General features: G+C 39.2%; 2 non-coding genes across 2 annotated transcripts; both read right to left on the reverse strand.

Annotated features, from left to right (window-relative positions):
- Positions 1 to 7,845: 7,845 nt before the first annotated feature.
- Positions 7,846 to 7,952, reverse strand: LOC120257208. The gene has a single exon (XR_005535574.1). It is a non-coding gene; the product is annotated as a small nucleolar RNA R71 (small nucleolar RNA).
- A 2,433-nt stretch (positions 7,953 to 10,385) lies between these two features.
- LOC120257209 lies at positions 10,386 to 10,492 on the reverse strand. The gene has a single exon (XR_005535575.1). It is a non-coding gene; the product is annotated as a small nucleolar RNA R71 (small nucleolar RNA).
- Between the last annotated feature and the right edge of the window lie 10,541 nt (positions 10,493 to 21,033).

A 21,033-nucleotide genomic window follows, 5' to 3' on the forward strand; every position in this document is an offset into this window, starting at 1 on the left:
GTCCCACTTTCTATTGATTGCCATTCCTCTCATTTTAGTGCGCCTCTCGTTCTTACTTTCTTTATTTCTTTGCATATTGATTTTGTTCACACTATTATCGATTGATCTTCACTTTAGTTAAGTAGCAATCTTTTAGTTTTCGATCACTATTCTCTATGGATTCGACTACCCAGTCACCGGGGTATTATTACTTCGACAAAGCTGTGCACTTGCGGGTCACACGCAAGGGGTGTGTCACCTAGGCTTAATGAAGGAGTCTTTTGAGAAGACGAGGGGGATCTTGAAGACCATCGACACGGATGACAAGGGGGTTATCTCTATGGATTGCTTGCACTTATTTTTGATTTTATCTTGGATTTTCTATTGCTCCTTGGAGAGCTAAACCCCTAATGGGTGCTTGGACTTGTAAACCCTAGGATGATTTTATTTCATTGACTTCTATTATGTTTCCCTTAATTGATGTTTTAATTGAGTTTCAATCTTTTATGTTTATTGATTTGATTCTCCCTTAGAGTGACACTAGGGTTGAGAATCTATCTAGGTAATCCTTTTGAATGAGTGACATTTCTTTAGTGTTAGACTTAGCAAGATTGAAGAGGGTTGAGAGAGTGAGTTGAGAGGTAGTGGAACGTCCCTTTTTCCCTACTACGTGATTTATCCTACTTCCACATTCCATGAGTTTTTTACAATCATGATAGAGTGAAGTGCTAAGAGACAAACTCCACTGGGGCTTAGTTGCGTGAGAAACAGAGTGATGTGCCGAGTAATCCTTAGTGCGGGTGCTTAATTGTAATTAGGGGTCTTTCACCTGTACCAAATGGTTAAATCCAGGTTAAGGAATAGGATTTATCACTTGGAACCTGACAATGCCCCTTGTGTATGTCCTGCAAGTGCAGGGGTTTATCGAAGTAATAAAATCCTAGGTGAGAGGGTATCATATCCACAGGGAGTAGGGAGTAAAAATACTTAAATTATTTCTTAACTAAGCGAAATATGAATAGTGATTTGTGTGACAAGATGTAATGTGAACAAGAGTAAAAGTGACAAGAGAGAGAGAGAGAGAACAAGTAAAGGAGAGTTAAGGCAATCGATATAAATGGGGTACTCAGATATTGTTCCGCCTAGGACAATTGTTTCAAGTGCAAAACCCCTCTATTATGCTTCCTAAATAATGCATTAATGAATCATGGAGATCCTTTAATACATGGTCCCAATTCTAAGGTCAACCATGCCTAACCATATACATGTCCCGGAGGAGAAATTGGACAATCTCTCAACCTCGCACTCATATAGAATTGCAATGAGTTCTAGAGATTTCAAGTGATAAATCCTCTTCCTATATGTAGACCTAACCCTTTGGTCCAGGCGGAAGATCCCTAGCCATAATTAAGCCCTAAATGCTAAAATCACTTCAACGCTTCACTCCATTGCACTCGTAACTTAGCTCCAGCGGAAGGTCATCCCTTAGCCCATTCACTCTACTATGACCGCAAAGAACTCGAGGAATTGGAGGTAGAATAAATCACATCGGAGGGGAAAGGGGACGCTCCGCTACCTCTCGACTCACACTCTCAACCCTATCCAATCTAGCTTTGTCTAACTCTCGTGGTGTGTCACTCACTCACAAGGGTTACCAACAAGAACTCTCAACCCTAGTGTCACTCTAAGGGAGTATTCATATAATCAATGCATTCAAGATTGGAACTCAATAAAAACATCAATTAATGGAAGCATAATAAAAAGGTTCAAAGAAATAATTACATCCTAGGGTTCACAATCCAAGTGCCCACTAGGGGGTTTAGCTCTCCATGGAGCTAATTACAATCAATGAAATCGAATGTAAAAACAAAGAATCTATAGAAAACCTCCTCGATGGTCGTGATGATGGTCTCATGGAGAGTCCTCTACTCGTCCAAAGGTCCCTTTGTCCGGCCAAGGATACGCCTCGCCGGATCAGTGCCGACGAAAGCTCTCCCACTAACATTCTTCCAAACGGAGTGCGATTTGGAGCCGTAGAACCTACCCCAATCCCTAGCCAATACCTCTCAGAACCCTAGCCGCAGCCCTTCTCAAGTCGGGTAAAAGATGAAAAAAAGAATCCTGAAATCAGGGCTGAAATCGGCCTTAAATAGGGTTGGAATCGGGAATCCACACTGCCATGTGAATATTTCACAAGGCCCGTGTGGAATTAACGCACGGGCGTGTGGAATTTCCACAAGCCCGTGTGGCTTCTCTGGATAACTCCTTCTTCGGCCGGCCGTGAACAGTACCTGCTACAGTACTTTGCTATAGTGTTCCTACAGTTCCATTCCGAAACACTCCCGAACCATGCTTTCATCGAGGTAACAACAACAGGTACACGTTTACGTCGTATATCGCTTTGCTTCTTCAATGAATGGCCGCATTGGTGGAGATCTTGTTACACATGCACAAGCCGGAATACTTAGAATGTGACTACCTCTGTGCCCCTCCAAACCATTGTGCTAGCTTGAATACAAGGAGGTTGGCACACATTCTAGCATCATGAACCCGACTTATGTCTGCGCGTTTGAACCTTCTCAAGATTTCCTCCAAATGGTGCACTCACGATCTACATTGGCTTCTTTCTATAAGATTCGGCTTCACAACCCTATATGCATGAAAGTAACATAAATACACACATATTAGCATTAAAACCTGATAAAATTAATGCTCATCATAAGAAAGAACACTTCGTATTCTTATCACACAAGCACTTATCAGAAGCCCTAGAGCTTCAAGTAGTCCCACACAGTGTGAGGTGTTGAGAGTATCCTTTTCTGCCGGGGCATAATGTAGAAGGCTAGTCACAGTTAACCTTAGGTTTGAGACTGTGTGTCTTTGGATCTCCACGACTCATTAAACTTCATTTAGGAGGTATAATATTAGTCTTGCACTTGAAACATTAGTCCTAGGGTGTGCATTGTCTTAGTACCCCATTTTACCATTGCACTTGTTCTCTTTTATCTTTTACTTTTCCTTGCATTAATATCTTGAATCAAATCAGAAATTGGTTTTTACTCTTGCTAAATAGCAATACTTCTTGTTTCTGAGCATCTATTTCCTGTGGATTCGACTACTCACTCACCAGGGTATTTTATTACTTCGACGACCCATGCACTTGCAGTACACACACGCAAGGGGTGTGTCATTAAGAATAATGTTATTTCCATTTTTCATGAGGACATTCTGTATGGTAATGTTATGCTTAGTAATGGGGTTTACGTTCTAGACTTTAAAAACCACAAGTCCATCTATAACATAGATTCTAAAATGGTTAAGTTAAACAAGTCAATCACTTCATACTTCTGGCATTGTCATTTAGGTCACATAAACAAGAAATATATCTCAAGACTTCATAGGGATGAAATTCTTGACTCATTTCATTTTGAATCATTTGAGACATGTAAATCTTGTCTCCATGGAAAAATGACTAAAAGACTCTTTAACAAACAAGGTGAAAGGCAGGTGATTTATTGAGACTAATAAATTATGATGTTATGGACCATTGAGCACACATGCTAGAGGTAGTTTTGAGTACTTTGTTACTTTCACAAATGACTTCAGTAGATATGGCTACGTCTATCTTATGAAGCACAAGTCCAAGACTTTTGAAAGATTTAAGGAGTTTAAGAATGAAGTGCAAAACTAACTTGGTAAAAGTATTAAAGCCATCCGATCAAATTTAGTTGGTGAATACTTAAGCCGAGAGTTTGACCATTATTTGAAATAGTGTGGAATAGTTTTACAACTCACACATCCTAGAACACCTCAGTAGAATAGTGTGTTAGAAAAGAGGAATCGGACTTTATTGGATATGGTTCGATCAATGATGATTCAAGCTGATCTTCTAATATCCTTTTGGGAATATGGCCTTGAGACTACTTCCTTCCTACTAAATAGAACTCCAACTAAGGCAGTTAAAAATACACCATATGAGATATGGATTGGACAAAAGCCTAATATGACTTTTCTACGGATTTGGGGTTGTGAGTCACATGTTAAAAAAGTTAACATCGAAAAAGCTTGAATCTAAGACCGACAAGTGCCTATTTGTGGGGTATCCTAAGAAAACTAAGGGATACTATTTCTACAACCCTAATGAAAACAAAGTGTTTGATGCTTGGAATTTTATTTTCTTGGAGAAAGAGTTTCTACTCAAGAAGAAAAGTGGGAGTGGATTACAACTTGAGGAGGTTCAAGTACCACAAATACCTGCAAAGGATAGTTTAGAAATGGAAACAGATTCACAAAGAGTTGTGGAATCCGAACCCATTACACAAGAACCAAGAAGGTTTCATAGGAATCATCATAAGCCTAATATATATGGTTTTCTCATTACTAAAAATCAAAGCTTAGAGCTAGTTGATCAGGATGATCCCACCACCTTCTGAGAGGTAATTGAGAGTTCCGATTCGGATAAATGGCTTGGAGCTATGAAATTTGAAATACAATTGATGCATGATAACCAAGTATGGATTCTGGTTGATCCATTGGAAGGTGCTAAGATCATTGAGTGCAAATGTTTTTTCAAATGTAAAGCCAATAACACATTCAAAGATAGACTAGTGGCGAAAGGTCTTAGATAGACTCATGGTATTGACAATGATAAAACTTTTTCACCTGTAGTCATGCTCAAATCCATTAGAATTCTTCTTGCCATAGCAGCGTATTATGACTATGAGATCTGGAAAATTGATGTCATAACGGCTCTCCTTCACGGAAACCTCCTTGAGGATGTGTATATGACACAACTTGAGGGTTTTATCTATCAGAAGAACCCTAACAAAGTGTACAAGCTGCTAAGGTCCATTTATGGACTCAAGCAAGCATCCCGAAGTTGGAACCTCCATTTCGATGAGGCAGTCAAAGGGTTTGGCTTTCTCAAAAATGAGGATGAGCCTTGTGTGTACAAGATGGCTAGTGGGAGCATTGTCATTTTTCTTGTGTTATATGTTGATGACATCCTGCTTATTGGAAATTACATCTTGACATTATTAAATGTTTAGCAATGGTTATGGAAGTGTTTCTCAATGAAAGACTTAGGTGAAGCCTAGATTATACTAGGTATAAAGATCTATATAGATAATTCATAATGAAGTTTAGGACTAAATCAAGAAAAGTACATAGATATGATACTGAAACAGTTTAGTATATCTAACTCCAAGAAAAGGGTTTTACCCATGTCCCAGGAAGTTGTTCTAAGTAAAGGGGATTATCCTCAGACTAATAAATAAAGGGAACATATGAGTAGGATCCCTTACACATCTGTTATAGGATCTATCATGAATGCCATGCAATTTACTAGGCTGGATGTCGCACATGCACTAAGAATAATGATAAGTGCTTATGTATTAGTAATACAAAGTATTCTTTTCTTACATTTAGCATTACATTTCTCAAAATTATTGCTTATGCATGTGTATTTGTGTTCTTTTGTGTATTTAGGGTTGTAGAGACAATCCTGGAAGAAATGAACCAAAAGTAGATCATGGATGTATTTGTTGATGAAGTCTTGCAGTGAACAAATGTGAAGACATAAGTTGTGTTCAAAGACATGTGAGTGTGTGCCAACCTCTATTTTGCTCGAGTGAACACACAAATTGAAAAGGCACAAAGGAAGTCACACTCATGTGTTCCAACTTGTGCAATACGAGGAAGATCTTTGTCAATGTGGTTTTATTGAAGACGTGACACGATCTACCACATGGATGTGTGCCCATTCATGTCGCCCCAATAAAAAGAGTGGATTCGAGAGCATTTTGACAAATTACTGTAGCTATTATTATAGCAAATCAATATAGCAGTTACTGTTCACAGCTCATATGGAACCAATTTCTATAAATCCACACGGCCGTGTGGAAATTCCACACGCCCATGTGGATGCTCGATTCCAGCCCCTATAAATACCGTGACTTGAGACGTTTTGAAGGATCCTTTTCTCATATTTTCCCCATCTTTGGAGGCGCTTGCGACTAGGCTTTGGAGAGACTTTGGCTAGGTCTTTGGAGTGGTTCTACGGCCTTCGACATTGCGTTTCTTGATAAAAGAGTTATTGGGAAAGCTTTCATTGGCATCACTTTTTGAGGTGTGCCCTAGGCTGGATGAGGGAACCCTTGGAGGAGACGAGGCGACTCCACAAGACCATCGATACGTACTACGTAGGGTTTTTACTTATGGATTGCATGCATTTACATTCAATTTCATTATTGATTGTGTATTGCTTCATTGAGAGCTAAACCCTATTGGGTACTTGGACTTGTAAACCCTAGGATGATTTTGTTTCATTAACCTTTATTATGCTTCTATAATTGATGTTTTAATTGAATTCCATCCTTGAATGATTATTGTATTGATTTTCCTTTAGAGTGATACTAGGGTTGAGAATCCATCTTGGTAATCCTTGTGGATGAGTGACACTCCATCAGGATTAGACAAAGCAAGGTTAAAGAGGATTGAGAGGGTGAGCCGAGAGGCAGCGGAACATCCCCTTTCCCTTCCAGCGTGATTTATTATACCTCCATGTTCCAAGAGTTTTTTGCGGTCACGATAGAGTAAAGTGCTAAGAGACAAACTCCTCTAGGGCTTAGTTGCGTGAGCAATAGAGAGAAGTGTTAAAGTAATTCTTACCGCTGGGCTTAATTATGACTAGGGGTCTTTCACCTGGACCAAAAGGTTAGATCTATATTTGGGAAAAGTGTTTATCAGTTGGAGTCCCTAGAGCTTCATGCAATCCCACACAGCGTGAGGCATCGAGAGTATTCCTTTCTGCTGGGGCATAGTGTAGGGTTTGTCACGGTTAACCTTAGGTTTGGGACCGTGTGTTTTAGGTTTCCCACCACTCATTAAGCATCAGTTAAGGGACATAATGATTAGTCTTGCACTTGAGACAATAGTCCTAGGGTGAGCAATGTCCGAGTACCCCACCTTTATATCAATTACCTCTCCTTATTCCTATTACGCTTTCTTTTCTTTTCTTAATTTTCATTTGCATTGATATTATTCACACAACTCCTCAATCATTTTCACAATAGTTAAATAGCAATACTTGTGTTTCTTAGCACTATTATCTATGGATATGACTATCCACTCACTAGTGTTCTTTATTATTTCGATAACCTGTGGTCTTGCGGTACACGCATGTAAGGGTGTGTCAAGTTTTTGACGCCGTTGCCAGGGAATAGGCGTTTTGGAAGCATTTTGAACTTTGCTATTTTAGATATTTATCACTTGTTCTATATCAGACTTTCTTATTCTTCCATCGTTTTGATTTGTTTTTTCTTTCTTTGATTGCAGCTCCAGGTTATGACCTAAGAAAACCCTCGGACATTGGTTGAAGGTGATCCAGATATTGGAAGAAGAATTCATAGAAGGTGACAAGAACTTGTGCAAGAACGCTTAAATCAAGCTGAGATAGAAGGTGAAGGGTCTGATAATATGGAAGAACAGCATGAACAGTAGATAACATTATCAAATTATGCCAGACCCACAGTTCTTGGCACGTAATCAAATATTTTGCGGCCACTAATTACAGCTTAGAATTTTGAGCTCAAGTCGGGCTTTATCCAAATGTTACAACAGTCAGCACAGTTCAATTGTTTGTCCTATGAGGATCCAAACAATCATATTTAGAACTTCTTGGAAGTGTGTGACATGCCCAAAATTAATGGTGTTACGGATAATGCTATCAAGTTGAGGGCCTTCCCATTTTCTTTGAAAGGTAGAGCAAAGCAATGGCTACATTCATTACCTAGAGCATCGATCACTACATGAGAGGAGATGGTAGAAGCTTTTCTTGCCTAATATTTCCCTCCCTGAAAATCTGTAAAGCTCAGGAATGAAATATCCTCTTTTGTGCAAACGGAATTAGAGTCTCATTTTGAGCCATGAGATAGGTTCAAGGAGCTCATGCAGAAATATCCTCAGCATGGGTTCCCCGAGTGGATGATCATTCAAGCTTTCCACAATAGTTTGAACCCAAGCACAAAGCAGTTACATGATGCAATGGCAAGAGGTACCTTAGGAAGCAAGACCCCCGAAGAAGCCCGACATCTTATTGAAGAAATGGCTATGAACCGTTATGAGTAGAACAAACGGGACAAAAAGAAGGTAGTCGGACTTCATGAGATCGATGCAGCCAAATCATTGGCAGCCCAGGTTGAGTCATTGAGCAAGAAGTTAGACACTCTAACTTCTCCTAGAGTGGCGGCCGTGATGAGTTGCACTGGGTGTAGCGGAGGACATGCGCCTTCTGATTGCCCGATTTTGATTAGTGGTACCACTTTCGTGGAACAAGTTGATTTTGTAGGTAATGCAATAAGAGGGCAAGGAAATCCATATAGAAACACCTACAATCCGGGGTGGAGGAGCCACCCAAACCTTTCTTGAGGTAATCAAGGGCAACAGAAGCCTATGGCACCACCGGGTTTCCAACAACAACAATAAGCTCCAAACATGAAGAATCAAGTTTCAGTGTTGGAGAACCAGATGACCCACTTGGAGAAGGCTTTAACCAAGTTCTTTCAACCATCAGACACAAGATTTCAATGAGTTGAAGCCACACTTTGCAACCACACCGGATTATTATAAAACTTAGAGAATCAAGTGGGTCAAATTGCGAAGTCACTCTCGGAAAGACCTCAAGGGTGTTTTCCTAGCAACACGGAGACCAATCCAAGAGAATATATGAAGGTGATCAATTTGAGAAGTGGTCTTGAAGTTGAGAGTAGACTCCCTAGTGAGAATATAAATATCGAGTCACCCGAGGTTGTGGAGGTTAAGGATAGAGCCAAAGAGAAGGAGGTGGCACCCCCACCTTACAAGCCAAGAATCCCTTACCTTTCAGGATTGAAGAATGACCAAAATGATGAGCAATACAAGAAGTTTGAGTCTATTCAAGTAGTTTCTCATCAACATCCAATTTCTAGAGGTGTTGTCTCAAATGCGTTGCTATGCAAAGTTTCTCAAGGACCTCTTGACCAACAAGAGGAAGTTAGAGGAGAGTGCATTTGTGGTCTTATATGTTTCATGTTTAGCGGTGTTGCAAAAGAATATACCGAACAAGAAGAAAGACGCCAGAAGCTTCATCATTCCGTGCAACATTGGTAATTTGTGTAAAGAGAAGGCATTGGTGGATTCAGGGGCTAGCATCAACGTCATGACTTACACTTTCTTTCAAAAGCTAGGCTTGGAAGAGCCTAGGCTTACTTGGATGACACTTCAATTGGCCGACTGAATAGTTAGATATCCAAGGGGTATCATTGAAGACATACTTGTGAATGTTGACAAGTACAGTTTGGAACCACACCCCATCAGTATACAACTTAGAGAACCAAGTGGGTCAAATTGCGAAGTCACTCTCGGAAATACCTCAAGCATTTTTGCCTAGAAACACAGAGGCCAATCCAAGAGAATATATGAAGGTGATCACTTTGAGAAATGGTCGTGAAGTTGAGAGTAGACTCCCTAGTGAGAAGATAAATGTTGAGTCACCCGATGTTGTGGAGGTTAAGGATAGAGCCAAAGAGAAGGAGGTGGCACCCCCACCTTACAAGCCAAGAATCCCTTACCCTTCAAGATTGAAGAATGACCAAAATGATGAGAAATACAAGAAGTTCTTGGGTCTATTCAAGCAGTTGCACATCAACATCCAATTTGTGGACTTGTTGTCTCAAATGCGTCGCTATGCAGAGTTTCTCAAGGACCTCTTGACCAACAAGAGGAAGTTAGAGGAGAGTGCATATGTGATCTTATATGCTTCATGTTCGGCGTTGTTGCAAATATGCCGAACAAGAAGAAAGACCCCGGAAGCTTCATCATTCCGTACAACATTGGTAATTTGGGTGAAGAGAAGGCATTGGTGGATTCAGGGGCTAGCATCAACGTCATGACTTACACTTTCTTTCAGAACCTAGGCTTGGGAGAGCCTAGGCTTACTCGGATGACACTTCAATTGGCTGACTGAACAGTTAGATAATATGGAAGAACAACATGAATAGAAGAGGACACTATCAGATTATGCCAAACTCGCAGTTCTTGGCACGTAATCAAGTATTTTGCGGCTACTGATTATAGCTCAGAGTTTTGAGCTCAAGCCGGGCTTCATCCAAATGTTACAACAATCAGCACAGTTCAATGGTTTGGCCGATGAGGATCCAAATAATCATATTGAGAACTTCTTGGAAGTGTGTGACATGCTCAAAATTAATGGTGTTACGGATGATGCTATCAAGTTGAGGGACTTCCCATTTTCCTTGAAAGGGAGAGCAAAGCAATGGCTACATTCATTACGTAGAGCATCGATCACTATATTCGAGGAGATGGTAGAAGCTTTTCTTGCCTAATATTTCCCTCCCTGAAAATCTGCAACGCTCAAGAATGAAATATCCTCTTTTGTTCAAACGTAATTGGAGTCTCTTTATGATACATGGGATAGGTTCAAGGAGCTCATGCAGAAATATCCTCAGCATGGGTTCCCCGAGTGGATGATCATTCAAATTTTTCACAATGGTTTGAACCCAAGCACAAACCATATAGAAACACCTACAATCCGTGGTGGAGGAGCCACCCAAACATTTCTTGAGGTAATCAAGGGCAACAGAAGACTATGGCACTACCGGGTTTCCAACAACAACAATAAGCTCCGAACATGAAGAATCAAGTTTCAGTGTTGGAGAACCGGATGACCGACTTGGAGAAGGCTTTGACCAAGTTCTTTCAATCATCAGACACAAGATTTCAATGAGTTGAAGCCACACTTTGCAACCACACCGCATCATTATAAAACTTAGAGAACCAAGTGGGTCAAATTGCAAAGTCACTCTCGGAAAGACATCAAGGGTGTTTTCCAAGCAACATGGAGACCAATCCAAGAAAATATATGAAGGCGATCAATTTGAGAAGTGGTCTTGAAGTTGAGAGTAGTCTCCCTAGTGAGAATATAAATGTCGAGTCACCCGAGGTTGTGGAGGTTAAGGATAGAGCCAAAGAGAAGGAGGTGGCACCCCCACCTTACAAGCCAAGAATACCTTACCTTTCAAGATGGAAGAATGACCAAAATGATGAGAAATACAAGAAGTTCTTGGGTATATTCAAGTAGTTGCACATCAACATCCAATTTGTGGAGGTGTTGTCTCAAATGCGTTGCTATGCAAAGTTTCTCAAGGACCTCTTGACCAACAAGAGGAAGTTAGAGGAGAGTGCATTTGTGGTCTTATATGTTTCATGTTTGGCGGTGTTGCAAAAGAATATACCGAACAAGAAGAAAGACGCCAGAAGCTTCATCATTCCGTGCAACATTGGTAATTTGTGTAAAGAGAAGGCATTGGTGGATTCGGGGGCTAGCATCAACGTCATGACTTACACTTTCTTTCAGAAGCTAGGCTTGGGAGAGCCTAGGCTTACTTAGATGACACTTCAATCGGTCGACTGAACAGTTAGATATCCGAGGGGTATCATTGAAGACGTACTTGTGAATGTTGACAAGTACATATTTCTTGTGGACTTTGTGGTGTTAGATGTTAACGAGGATGTCAAGGTTCCATTGATACTTGTGAGGCCGTTCTTGTGCATTTCCAAGGCTTTCACTAACATGGACGGTGGGGAGATGACACTAAGAGTTGGTGATGACAAGTTGACATACCACCCACCGAAGCCATGCAACATTCTCTTGACTTTGATAATACTTTATATTTCACTGACACCACTTATGAGTTAGGAGACGTCACAAGAAGTGCCCGAATGTTATTGAGGATGTGCATTCTTGGAGTAAGGGTGATGAACCCTTGTGTGGTAACAAGCTCGATAACTCCCCCTCTACCTCGAAACAATTGTATTCATCATGCTTTCAAGTCATAGGTAAGAGGGAAACCATCATTTATGAGCCCCCGTGAAATAAGGTCAGGTATGTTAAGCTTTATTATTGTTGTCTTGATTTTTACATACTACTGTTATGTTTTTCTCATGGATTGTTAGTGTTTTGGTGTACTTAATTGTGATTGGCGAAGTCTTTAGGTTGTTTGATAATGTTCTCCATGATTCTCCTGTCAATTCTTTATGGTATAAGTAGTCTCTGTATTTGTATAAGTGTGCAAAAATTTTTCTGCAGAGTCTGTAATTTTTTCTATGCCATCTAGAGAAGACGCATGATCGTGTGGAATTTTCACACGTGTGTGTGTTTCCGTTCTGAGCTCAACTCTCCATCCTGAGAAGACACAGGGGCGTGTGAGCGCCCTTGTGAGTGACACACCCCTTGCGAGTGTGTAGTGCAAGTGCACTAGTTGTCGAAGTAATAAAATACCCTAGTGAGTGGGTAGTCATATCCACAGGGAATAGTGATCAGAAACACAAGAATTGCTATTTAACTATGGTGAAGATGATTTAAAGTGATGTGAGCAATATCGATGCAAATTGAAATAAAAAGAATAAGATGGAAACGCAATAAAATGATAGGAGAGGCAATCGTTAGAAAGTGGGGCACCCGGACATTGCTCACCCTAGGACTATTGCTTCAACTGTAAGACCGATCATTATATCTCCTAATTGATGTTTAATAAGTCATGGAAATCCTTAAATACATGGTCCCAAACCTAAGATCAACTGTGACTAACCTTATAGTGTGCTCTAGCAGAAAGGAATACTCTCGATGCCTCACACTGTGCAAGATTGCATAATGCTCTAGGGACTCTAAGTGATAAACCCTATTCGCTAATATAGATCTAACCCTTTAGTCCAGGTGAAAGACCAATAGTCACAATTAAGCCGCAACAATAACGATTACTTCAACGCTTAACTCTGTTGCTTGCGCAACTAAGCCCTAGTGGAGTTCCTCTCTTAGGATTTCACTCTATTGTGACTGCAAAGAACTCTTGGAACACGGAGGTAGGATAAATCACACCGGAAGGGAAAGGAAAGGGGACGTTCCGCTACCTCTCGACTCACCCTCTCAACCCTCTCTAATCTAGCTTTGTCTAACCCTCATGGCGTGTCACTCATCCTCAAGGATTACCAAGATGGATTCTCAACCCTAGTGTCACTCTATGGGAAAACCAGTTCAACAAGCATTCAAGATTGGAACTCAATTAGAACATCAATTAAAGAAAACATAATGAAAGATCATTGAAACAAAATCACCCTAGGGTTTACAAGTCAAAGTACACACTAGGGGTTTAGCTCTCCATGGAGAAAGATACAATCAAAAATGAAATCGAAACTAAAAACATGCAATCAATAAGTAAAACCCCCTTGTAGTCCATATCGATGGTCTTGTGGAGTAGCCTCGTATTCTCTAAAGGTTCCCTCATCAAGCCTAGGGCACACATCACTGAATCGATGCCAATGAAAGCTCCGCCAATAACTATCTTCTGAAGGGAAACAGATTTGAAAAAGATCCGTATCCACACGGGCGTGTGGAATTTCCACACGCCCATGTGAATCTCCAGAAATTGAGTTTTTTAGCGTGCTATGAACAGTAACTGCTATTGTGATTTTCTACATTTCTTTGCTACGGTAAGCTGCTACAGTACTTCATCAAAATGCTCCCAAATCCACACTTTTCATCGAGGCAACATGAATGGGCACCCATCCATGAGGTAGACCTCGTTGCATCCTCAATAAAAGTCATATTGATGAAAATCTTGCTAGCATTGCACAAGTCAAAACACATGAGTGTGACTGCCTTTGTGCCCCTCTAACTTGCGTAATCGCTTGAGCACCATGGAGGTTAGCACACACCCACATGCCTTTGAGCACAACTTGTGCCTTCACATTTATTCACTAGAAGACTTCATTAATAAATTGCATCCATGATCTACTTTTGGTTCATTTCTTCCACTATTGTCTCCACAACCCTATATGCACAAAAGAACACAAATACACATGCATAAGTGATAAAATCTGAGAAAAGTAATGTTCAATGTAAGAAAAGAATAGTTCGTATTACTTATACACAAGCACTTATCAGTGAGCGACCTTCTGACGGTCACATTCCCATACGTAAGTTCCACACTAGCATGCGGATCTCTACAGAGTGTTCAGTCTTCATCCCGAGAAGACACAGGGGCGTGTGTATGCCCCAATGGATGACTCTGTGAATGGCACATAAGCGTTGGTAATTTCCACACGTCAGTGTGAAACTCCGCAAAAACTTCTCCTAGATCCCGAGAGCACACAGGGGCGTGTGAGTGCCCCTATGAGCACCCCTGTGAATAGGCACATCCTCATGTGGAAATTTCAAGGGAGCGTGTGGAACACTTAGATATTTTTCGGGGAAGATAGAAAAGCAATAGGGGCTTATGGGTGCCCCTATGGGTAGGGCACACGGGCGTAGGTAATTTCCACACGCCCATGTGGATGCGTTCAGAGGAAACTTGTTCTATCTCGAGAGCACACAGGGGCGTGTGTCTGCCCTTGTGAAGCTCTTCTGTGGAGTCACATGGGCGTGGGTAATTTCCACACGCCTATGTGGATGTGCAGAACTCCAAAAGTCGAGACTTTTCTTTATAATTCACTTACGCCTTTTCATTTTTAAATGTCTCCACACTCATAGAACATCTTCTTTTGCTCTCCCGACCTTCTTGCCTTCTATTTGAGGTGATTTTAGGGTGTTTTCCAGCTGTATTCAAGGTTTTCTAATCTCATTTCATCGGTAAGCTTTCTTTTCATCTTTTCTTCGTCAATTTTCATTTCTTTTTGTTAATGTGGTTGTTTTTACTTGAATACCATGTTTAAATTGCTGGAGAATGCTTTGAGATTGATTTTTGAGAGTTTTTCTTTTGTATTAAGGTGTATTTTGGAGTTTTTACATTGTGGCCTTGCGGTTTTCACGCCCCATAGATCCACACGGGGGTGTGGATTTCTGCAGATTAGGTTTTTGAAGTTAATTTGATCGTTTCTTGTTCAATTCTCACAGGAATAACTCCTCGGACCAAGAAAGTAGCCTGCAAAGGTCCCAGAGATCATTCTCCTGAGCCTGAGCACATGGAGTTTGCCATTCCCGATTATCAGGCTCGGTTTGAGCGCTTGTCGAAGCTCAAGTTTGGACAGTCTCGCTTCCTAGACTTGAGCATGTTGAGAGAGTTTTAGCTAGGAGAGATATGGCTGACGAGGTCGAGGAGCTACTATCAGTGGATAGCTGGAGAGGTTTATTATTGATCAGAGAGCCAGCTATCCATATGTTGGCACTGGAGGTGCTCCCCTCGTTTGAGTTCTACAGGGCTTACAGCAGTTTCTCGAGAATTGACGCCATACAGTTCAGAGCATTTGGACAGAACCACAGTATGAGCGTCACATAGTTCTCAGTCAGACTAGGTTTATACGATGAGGCATTTACTGACACAGAGGAGTATGAGCAACTTCTGACAAATTATCACGGTAGCTTAACTCCTCAGTGAGCTTATAGAGCATCATGTGGCCAGGGTCAGTATGAGCCGGGCATGTCCATGGCTACATGTTTTTCCCGACCATCCTACAGATACATTCACACTATTCTATGCAGATCAGAGAATGGTCATGGTGACATTACGGGAGTTTTGAGCCGATAGGAGTTGCTTTATTTATATTCGATGGTGCAGAGCGAGCCGCTCCATCTTGGACATATTCTGGCCAAGAACTTGCGCCACCAGGGCCAGTACGCTAGAGTTGAGGTGATTTTCTTAGGCCCATACATTACCAGACTTATCATGGGCATGGGTCTGATGGACATTATTCGAGTGGCCGAGAAGATTATTGTACCGTCTCCCCTCGGCTTAGAGACTATGAGACTCATGGGCATAATCAGGAGATATAGAGACAGAGTATATGTGATGATCACACCCACACCAGGGAGAGCTGAGGGTGAAGGTGAGGTAGCAGACTGGTCTCAGCCTACGCAGGAGCCACGTCCCAAGCAGATGGAGACCGATACACCCTCCCTCCGTAGCATAGGAGCCACCTCTAGTGCACATTTTCTCTCTGACTAGAGCCTATGACCATTTTGAGAGGTTCGAGAGTGCAGTGGGGGTGCTACAGTCCGATTTAGCTGAGGTTCGAACTACACTGGGTGAGAACCACACAGAGGTGATAGCGCGTCTCGACATCTTGCAGCAGATTCTCAAGGGAGATGTGACTTATCCTTTTGTCATGAGACTTAGAGCACCACCAACTCCTCCGGCATCACCAGCACCACAATCACCACTAGTAGCACTTGCAGCATCATGAGCAGTAGTATAGCCAGCAGTTGACACCGACGTTTGAGGAGTCTTTATCTTTCCTTGTTTTTATGTTTTTCGTATTTTATTTCTACATTTATTTTGGACTTGTATTACTCAGAAAGGATCTTCCCTCTGAGTTTATCTTATTGATTTTCAGTTGTTTTGAGTTGTATTTCATTTTCATATCTTTATGGACTCGAGTTTATTTTGCCTTTGTTGAGCTTCACTGAACCCCCTTGTGTATACATGCAAATGGTTTTGTGAGTCTTGGAATTTGAGGAATAGTCATTGACACGGTCATGTTGCTTTTCACATGGCCGTGTGTGCTCCACAACTCGTTGGAACTCAACTCTCAATGAAATTAGCTCCATCAAATGTACCATTAGGAGTTCTGGGGAGTATTGTTTCAATTACCCATCTCCACACATATTTGTTTTGATTGTTATACTTCCTCATTGTGCTTGTATGCATACATTGAGGTCAATGTACATTTTAAGTGTGTGGGGAGGAGGGAAGTTCACATTACACATGTTCTATACTTCAGCTTCATTATTCATGCTCATGTAACCTATGGCAGTTCACCTTAGTTGCAATGGTTATATTCTTAAGTTTAGGGAGAATTATTAACATTGAAGGTTATCATGCTCTAGTTTTACTTGAAGTTTTAGTAATTTTTGCCCGATTGACACTTGTTGCACTACTCACTGATTAAACCTTGTGGAAACTCAAGTTCATCATTTAAAGGTGCTGTTTTTAGTTTGTTTATTGTTTTAATTTTTTTAAATGAAAGGAATGCAAAAGGAAAAAAATAGTTGTTTATTTTATTGTGCATTGGGGGTGGAAAAGAGCTATCACCTATGAAGTATGAAGCTACTCTCATAAGTCGGAAACTAGTTATGCCCTAATGAGAGAAAGAGCTATCTCATGGGATGAGTGAAAGCTACTACCCCGGTAGAAAGAGCTACCACCTCGAAAGTGTGAAAGCCATCTTAGTGGCCGCTTAGGAAAAGACTACCTTAGAGGATGTGTGAAGCTACTACCTTCTCTTTTCTTTTTTGTACATAAATAAATCCCTCTCACTTAGAGCTTTGAGGAGTATACTTTGGGTTGACTTGAGTGAGTTTACACACACTTACATGATATCATGTTGTTGTCCTTTTTTATTCAAGTTTTAAGCTAGAGCATTGATTTCTTTTATTCGGTGTTGAAATTTTTCCTTACTTGTAGAATGCTTCCCTTACATGCTTTTTGTGAACCTAAAACCAAGCACTTTCAATTTTCCTTCTCATATGCTCTAATGTTTTATTTTTTCTCGAGGACAAGCAAAAGCTTAACTGTGGGGTAGTTTGATAAGTACTTGTGTATTAGTAATACGAAATATCCTTTTCTTATATTTAGCATTACTTTTCTTAGATTTATCACTTATGCATGTGTTATTTTGTGCATTTAGGGTTATGGAGACAATTCTGGAAGAAAGAAACCAAAAGTAGATCGTGGATGTATTTGTTGATGAAGTCTTGGAGTGAACAAATGTGAAGACACAAGTTGTGCTCAAAAACATGTGAGTGTGTGCCAACCTCCATTTTGCTCGAGCGAACACACAAATTGAAGGAGCACAAAGGCAATCACACTCATGTATTCTGACATATGCTATACAAGCAAGATCTTTATTAATTTGGTTTTATTGAAGACGTGACGCAATCTATCACATGGATGTGTTCCCATACATGTGGCCTCAATCAAAAGAGTGGATTCATGAGAATTTTGACGAAGTACTGTAGTACTTTACTGTAGAAAAACACTGCAGCAAAATCCTAAAGCAATTACTGTTCACAGCTCGTAGGAAACTAATTTCTGGAAATACACACGGTGGTGTGGAAATTCTACACGCCCGTGTGGATTGCCGATTCCAACCCCTATAAATACCGTGACTTTAGACGTTTTGAAGGATCACTTTGTCATATTTTCCCCATCATTTGGAGAGGCTTTGGCTAGGTCTTTGAAGTGATTTTACGGCCTTCGACATCATGTTCTTTCGGAAGAGAGTTATTGCGGAGCTTTCGTCGGCATCAATTCGGCGAGGTGTGCCCTAGGCTTGATGAGGGAACCTTTGGAGAAGACAAGGCCTGACAACACCCGTTGCGTGTGCCCCGCAAGTGCATAGGTTTGTCGAGTAATAAATCCTAGTGTCAGACGGTCAAAAGGGCTTCAATCCTTCTTGGAATTTTTTCTATATGATCAAGGTGTTCTCGTCTTCAATATGAACGGTGACGATTAAATTCTAAGTTCATATGACTATCCTAAAAAATTTGGCAATTTAGAGTCAAAATCTGCCTAAATTCCTGCCCAGCTACCTCATCATCAAGTCAAGTATCACCATATCAAATCATATTCAATAGTCATTTATAAGGTCCTTACCTTTAAGATGAACGGTGGAGATTTACTTTGAGCTCATTTGATCATCATAAAAAAATTGGGTTCAATAACCATATATGTCTATTTCCTAGTTCGCCCATGGTGCTATTGAGTGGATGAATGGCTTATAAAATCATCAAAAATTTGGCTGAAAATGTTTACAAATACAAGGCCCTCATTCAAAAAAAAAAAAAAGAAGAGAGAAAGATGGAGAAGGTTCTATGCCAAGCTCGAGATATCCATTGCTAAGGAAAGGACTATAACAATATTGAATTTCGTTCCATTTATCGGATTAGCTAACAATGATATAAAATAGCTAATGTTTAAAAAAAAAAACAAAAAAAAACTAAGGATTCGTACTTCTCTCACTCAATCTCACTAAAATTCTTCGTGAGAAAAGTACGAAGGGGCATTTGTTTATGTAAAAAATTGCATGTCCTGATTCAAATCGAATAACAATTTAAAAAAAAAATTACACACAGTCAAATCATAATCTAATTGAGACAACAAATGGTTAAAATAAATAAATTTCATTATATTTGGATATATTCAAGATAAGTGCAGAAGACATTTTTGAGATAATTTAAAATGTTCAAATCACAAGATCAGCCGAGAGCACAGATCTCGAGGTGATCTAAAATATTCAAATCATAAGATCAACCGAGAGCACAGATCTCGAGGTGATCTAAAATATTTAAATCACAAGATCAGCCGAGAGCACATATCTCAAGGCGATCTAAAATATTTAAATCACAAGATCAGCCGAGAGCACAGATCTCGAGGTGATCTAAAATATTTAAATCACAAGATCACCGAGAGCACGGATCTCGAGGCGATCTAAAAATATTTAAATCACAAGATCAGCCGAGAGCACAGATCTCGAGGTGATCTAAAATATTCAAATCACAAGATCAGCCGAGAGCTCAAATCTCGAGGTGATCTAAAATATTTAAATCACAAGATCAGCTGAGAGCACAGATCTCGAGGCGATCTAAAAATATTTAAATCACAAGATCGCTCGAGAGCATGATCTCGAGGGTGATCTAAAAATATTCAAATCACAAGATCGCTGAGAGCATAGATCTCGAGGCAAAAATACCAAATTACAAAAATTGTCTTTGAGAACATATCTTGAGGCATAAATGCAAAAATACATATCCTTGAGGACATATCTCGAGGTAAAAATGAAAAATTTAAAAATAGAAATTTTTTTAAAGGATTTTCCATTGAGAACATATCTCGTGGCATAAATGCAAAATTACATAATTGCCCTTGAGAGCATATCTCAAGGCATAAATGCAAATTATAAAATTGCATTTGAGAGCACATATCTCGAGGCAATTGCAGATCTCAGGATAGCCAAACATATATCCCGAGGCAATCCCGAATTTTCATAAAAGCTCGAAAAACGGATCTCGAGGCGATTTGAGAAAGTACAAATACCGAGACATCCAAATACATATCCCGAGGCAAATTGGATTTCATAATAATAATAATAATTAAAAAAATAATAATAATAATAATAATAAATAATTTAAAAATAATTAAAAATAATTAAAAAAACATTTAATTTAAAAATTAAATTAAAATTAGAATTAAAATTTTAAAAATTTTTAAAAATAAAAATCTTATCCTCTTCCGATTTAGTCTCGATTATGAGGGGATCTCGTGAAAAAAAGGGGGACAAACATGATAAAAATTTAAATTTCAAATTTTTGAATTTGAAATTAATGAAAAATACAATAAAATAAAACAAAATAACATAATATAATAAATAAAAAAATAATAAAAATATAAAAAAATAAAAAGATACAAAAATAAAAATTAAATAAATAAATAATAATAATATTTAATTAATTAAATAAAAAATTATTAATTAATTAAAAATATATACATATAAATTTTTAAAAAAATTGTTAAAAAAAGAAAAATTGAATTTCAAATTTCGAATTTGAAATTAATTAAAAAAATAATGATAATAATAAAATAAAACAAAAATAAGGGAAAAATAAAAAAATATATATAAAAATAAAAAAATAATAAAAATTAAAAAAATAAAAAGATAAAAATAAAAATAAATAATAATAATGATAAAATTTTTCTTAATTAATTAAAAATTAATTAATTAATTAATTAAAAATTTATACATATAAATTTAAATTTATTGAAAAATGTTATCCTATTTCAATCCCGTCGACGGGTTTGATCTCATCGATTTCACGGGAGGTTAGGAGAACGAGATGATCCGGGGATAATGATAAGAAGGAAAAAAAAAATTTCTTTTAAAAAGGGGATGAGAGAGAGAGAAAAAAAATTTGAAAAAGAAAAAAATTGAGAGAAGGATCAGAGAAAAATAAGTGAGAAGAATTGGGAAGAAAAAAAGAAGACAAAGGAGAAGGGTATATCTCTCTGC

Source organism: Dioscorea cayenensis, unplaced genomic scaffold (assembly GCF_009730915.1).
Source record: "Dioscorea cayenensis subsp. rotundata cultivar TDr96_F1 unplaced genomic scaffold, TDr96_F1_v2_PseudoChromosome.rev07_lg8_w22 25.fasta BLBR01001944.1, whole genome shotgun sequence".
Lineage (NCBI taxonomy): Eukaryota > Viridiplantae > Streptophyta > Magnoliopsida > Dioscoreales > Dioscoreaceae > Dioscorea > Dioscorea cayenensis.